We start from the raw sequence: 6,000 nt of genomic DNA, 5'->3' as shown, positions 1-6,000 counted from the left end.
CAGTAGTGTTAGATTGTAAACACAATACGTTTTGGAAGCAGATATGTAAAAATTTCGAACAGCTAAAATTCTATTTCACAATATCATTACATTCTAAAATCTGTTCAGGTCATTTGTAAAATCATCCATGTAGTATTTGTCTAAACTGGATGAATTATGTGTCATCTGGGACATATATATTGTTAGTATTTATAAATTCCCAGGTTTCTTGAAATACATTAGTCCAGGACTCCGGCAAGCATGACTGAAACTTATTTGCCACTGGAAGTTAAAAGTCTCAAGGACTCCGGCAAGCATGACTGAAATATTTACCACTGGAAGTTAAGCAATCAACATTCGGTTATTAAATACTAGTACGGAAAATGTCGCCAGTTTCTTATACAAATTATGAAATAGACATTTGATTTGTATTTCTAGAGAAATCACTGATTAAAGAGCAATATGTATTTCTGCACGAATTTTTTTTATGACTCATGATATATGGCTGACTGACCTAAAAAGGGGGGGGGCGCTCTCGTATTGCTTCAGTGATTCCTTATGTAATCCACCAAATTTTCCCAACCAAAACGGGGTTGGGGTTGGGCCCCCAGCCCCCCCCGGATCTATACAATTATACAAGTCTCCGTTATATTTTACAGTCATCTAAATTCGCAGTGTCATCCTTCTTGAGAAGAAATAAAGATAAAGAAAAACAAGACAAGGAGAAACTACTCTTCAGTGTAAAATGGAATCCTTTGCTGTCATTTTAATGCCTTTTCGACCTATGTTTGCAACAAAAATAATCATTAAAAAGACATATAAAAAAAGTCAATATGCATCCTGATTACATTAAGAAAAAACACTGTTTTTTTTCTTTCTTAGGGCTCGACTCGTGACAATTACGAAAGGCTAAAAAAATAGTTACTTAATACATTTATCATTATGACTGAGCTGAAACCGTATTCTAGAACTTAGACTATTTTTTATGTGGGTGGATTATTTTCTAAATTTTCGGGCTACGACTTTCCAAAATTTCGATTTGGCATTTCATTCTTCTGTCACGTCAAAACGTGTCTTTCAGTTTTGCAGTGTAAAAAATTTGTACTGATGAATTTTCAAAATTTTAAAAATCAGAAGAAGAAAAAAAAAGTGTTATTGATAAATGTTATTCTCTCAAAACATGCTGAACATATTTTAAGTTTTTATTTTAAGTTTTTTTTTCAAAGTAGTGGGTAAAAGATACACTCACACGTTATGGTAAAATAGCTATTTTAACAATTCAAAAGTTAAATCTTTGTTCTATAACATAGTGCTGGTTTTATGAAAATGGTAATGTAAATGAATTTTCGACGATTTTTCACAAAACAAATTTATAGTTTACAATTAAGATGATTTTGTTTAGTCAAGTTCCATACCGACTAAGTCTGAAAGTGTAGATAAAATATATAACAAATAGATTGTCCCTTTGGAATTAATGAAAGTGATAAGTTCTTCATAACTTTAATATTGCCGCAAAATGAAAACAGTCCTAAAAAATTTCATCAACACGTGGATACCTGTGGTAATATTCTGACATATGTTTATTTCTTATATTTCAAACAATAACGGACTGGCACTCAAATAAACGAGCTGAAATAAACCGTGAAACTCATAAATTTCTAATTGACAAGGAGCAGAGATGACACTGTCTTTCGTCTCTAGGAATTCCATCGATCTTTGATTGAATTTTCCCGATATATTCCAGTATTGTCGGAGACATGTCTCTGGTATTGTCATGTATGGATTTAACGTATTCAATCCATTTAAACTTCGGATTCGTTCAATTTGAACAAAATGGAAGACAGTTTATGATTTTTGCCTTGAGTACTCATGTAATCCCACATACAAAAACATCATTTGGCAAGGATGAGAGATGTTGGCGATACACGAGTCCTACATGGCTTCAATGAACATTACATTGAGCAACACATCGGAGGACTTACCTTTTTTGTATGGGATACCAAAGCTTCACAAAAGTCCATACCATGAAACGACCGTAATTTGTCGGATCACCTGCATTTTTGTCGAGATAATTGTCCATTAGATTGACAAAGATTCTTTCCGCAATATTGAAACAAATACCGTGAAACACTTTGAAAAATCTTCACCAGTGTCTGAGCAGAAAGTTGACGAATCAGGGGTACAATGTATGTCAAAGAACTGTCAACGTCTCGTCCCTTTTCTAAAAAAAAGTTCGTCGGAAGGTACCTAGACCTTGTTGGTAAATATTCCTTATCAACAGAACTTCACAAATTATAAACGATGGGCTTGGATTAATTAGCTTATTGATTCGAGGTACTGACGTTGCTTCTCGTCTTAATGATGTTATAATCATTTATTTGTCTTTGTAAATTATTACTTTTAACTGTTTAGTCTATTTTTTAGCCTATATCCATTTGACGTGGCCCCGTACTTATGGGGATACATGTACATCCGTTTATTATGTTATAGTTCTATGGTAAATTTTTGTTTTCTTGTCTTTCGTTCTTGCTTATATTGTTTCAGTTTTGTTGACATATATGTTTGGTTTTTATAGTGATTAAGATTATAACACAATGTTTTAAATTACTGATGTAACTCTATTTCAACATTTTTACCTATTATGTCTGGGGTTTTTTCACACATTGTTGTCAATATAATGGAATTTAATGCGACTGTCATGCAAGTGAGAGGTTTAGCTTGCTAATAAACCAGGTTTAATCCACCACTAACGCCTGTGCCAAGTTAGGAATATGACAGTTGTTATCCATTCGTTAGATGTGTTTCAGCTTTTGATTTTGCCATTTGCTTTGGGAATTTTCGTTCAGAATTTCCCCGGAGTGCGTATATTTGTTATCTAACCTTTTCCTGTGATATAATTTGAATAGTCACTGTTTTTTTAAACTAGCTTTCGATATAACAGAAAACGCTGCTTCTGTTTCACATAGTATATTTCTCTGCATGTCCATGATGAACTCTACAGGGAATATCGTGAGCGGCATCGCTTGTAAAATAGTTTAAACAAAACTTTAATACAAAGGAGATAATTTCAGCTTCCCAAATATGAATTTTCCATTCTATGTAGCAACATTCCAACAGCGCCTGCATACGGATAAAATTGAGAATGGAAATGGGGAATGGGTCAAAGAGACAACAACCCGACCAAATATAAAAAAAACAGCAGAGGGTCACCAACAGGTCTTCAATGTAGCGAGAAATTCCCGCACCCGGAGGCGTCCTTCAGCTGGCCCCTAAACAAATATATACTAGTCCAGTGATAATGAACGCCATACTTACATCTGTATATTTACATCTCACAATTGATACTATATTCCCGGGCTTGTATTTCCTATCATGCCGGATTTCCTTGATAGATGGTTACTGCTCACAAGGAAGCTATTAAACCAACAGGTCCAAATGGTGAAGTTGAAGTCATTCCATCGTAAACTTTACGGAGCCATCATGATTTGGTTGACCGTTATGGAATATCCGTTTCACAGATGATATCGGATATGTTCCTTATGTCGTAAGTACAATCCTATTCCCTCTTTTCACGAATGTGACCTACCGAATTAGACTTATTACCAGGTTTGTACTAACACGAGCGACATGAGGAGCAGGATCTGCTTACCATTTTGGAGCACCTGAGATCACCCCAGTTTTTGGTGGGTTTGTGTTACTTAGTCTTTATTTTCATACGTTGTGTTTTGTGTACTTTTGTTTTCTGTCTTTTTCTTTTTAAGCAATGGCGTTGTCAGTTTATTTTCGATTTATGTCTTTGAATATTCCTCTGGTATTTTCGCCCGCTGTATATAGGGTGTTGGGTTCTTTAAACCTGTTATACCACTTGTGTGGCTGCAAAAGATCTGGATATACATCACACAATTGAACTGCCATTACCAAATAAACAAGCCATTGAATTAGGTGGAAGTAAATTTCCAACAAAGAGGCCATAAGATTAGTAGGCTGGAAATTTCCAACAAAGAGACTATTAGTTCATGTGGTTCGAATTAACAACCAAGATACCCTTATTTCAAGTGGTTGAAATAAACAAAGAGGCCACCAGTTCAGCTGGATGGAATCAACCATCAAACAGACAATTAGTTCAGGTGGTTTGAATTTACAACAAAGAGGCCATTAGTTCAGGTGATTTAAATTTACAACAAAGATGCCATTAGTTCAAGTGGTTGGAATAAACAAAGAGGCCATAAGTTCAGCTGGATGGAATCAACCATCAAAGAGACAATTAGTTCAGGTGGTTTGAATTGACAACAAAGAGGCCATTGGTCCATGTCGAAGATTTAACCAGAAAGAGGCCCTTAGTTCACATGGTTTGAATCAACCAACAAAGAGACCACTAGTTCATGTGGTTTGAATTAACCGTCAAAGTAAACATAAGTGCATGTGGTTGGAATAAACCACCAAAGAGGCAGTTAGTTCAGGTGGTTGGAAATTACCAACAAAGAGACCATTAGTTTAGGTGGTTGGAATCAACCAACAAAGAGGCCATTAGTTCACGTGGTTGGAATCAACCAACAAAGAGGCCATTAGTTCACGTGGTTGGAATCAACCAACAAAGTGACCATTAGTTCATGTGGTTGGAATCAACCAACAAAGAGACCATTAGTTCATTTGGTTGGAATTAACCATCAAAGAGAACATTAGTTCAGGTGGGAGGAATTAACAACAAAAAAGCCATTAGTTCATGTGGTTGCAATTAACTAGCAAAGAGGACATTTGTTCCTGTGGTTGCAATTAACCAACAAGGAGACCATTAGTTCAGGTGGGAGGAATTAACAACAAAAAAGCCATTAGTTCATGTGATTGCAATTAACCAACAAAGAGACAATAAAGTAAGGTGGGAGGAATTAACAACAATGAGACCATTAGTTCAGGTTGGAGGAATTAATAACAAAGAGACCATTAGTTCAGGTGGGAGGAATTAAATCAAAAAGAGACCATTAGTTCATGTGGGAGGAATTAACCAACAAAGAGACCATTAGTTCAGGTGGGAGGAATTAACCAACAAAGAGACCATTTTTTTCAGGTGGGAGGAATTAACAACAAAGAGACCATTAGTTTAGGTGGTTGGAATTAACAACAAAGAGACCATTAAGTAAGGTGGGAGGAATTAAACAACAAAGAGACCATTAGTTCAGGTGGGAGGAATTAACCAACAAAGTTACCATTATTTTCAGGTGGGAGGAATTAACAACAAAGAGACCATTAGTTTAGGTGGTTGGAATTAACAACAAAGAGACTATTAAGTAAGGTGGGAGGAATTAACCAACAATGAGACCATTAGTTCAGGTGGGAGGAATTAACAACAAAGAGACCATTAGTTTAGGTGGTTGGAATTAACAACAAAGAGACCATTAAGTAAGGTGGGAGGAATTAACCCACAATGAGACCATTAGTTCAGGTGGAAGGAATTAACAACAAAGAGACCATTAGTTTAGGTGGTTGGAATTAACAACAAAGAGACCATTAAGTAAGGTGGGAGGAATTAACCAACAATGAGACCATTAGTTCAGGTGGGAGGAATTAATTACAAAGAGACCATTAGTTTAGGTGGTTGGAATTAACAACAAAGAGACCATTAAGTAAGGTGGGAGGAATTAACCAACAATGAGACCATTAGTTCAGGTGGGAGGAATTAACAACAAAGAGACCATTAGTTTAGGTGGTTGGAATTAACAACAAAGAGACCATTAAGTAAAGTGGGAGGAATTAACCAACAATGAGACCATTAGTTCAGGTGGGAGGAATTAACAACAAAGAGACCATTAGTTTAGGTAGTTGGAATTAACAACAAAGAGACCATTAAGTAAGGTGGGAGGAATTAACCAACAATGAGACCATTAGTTCAGGTTGGAGGAATTAACAACAAAGAGACCATTAGTTCAGTGATATAAATTAACCAACAGACACCACTAGTTCAGTGGTAGGAATTTTAAACAACAAAGAGGCCATTATTTCTGGTGGTTGGAATAAACCAACTAA

The sequence above is a fragment of the Mytilus edulis genome, chromosome 2 (genome assembly GCF_963676685.1).
Source record: "Mytilus edulis chromosome 2, xbMytEdul2.2, whole genome shotgun sequence".
In the NCBI taxonomy this organism is placed as follows: Eukaryota; Metazoa; Mollusca; class Bivalvia; order Mytilida; family Mytilidae; genus Mytilus; species Mytilus edulis.
The sequence above is the reverse complement of the archived record's forward strand: the minus strand, read 5'-3'. Positions refer to the sequence as shown.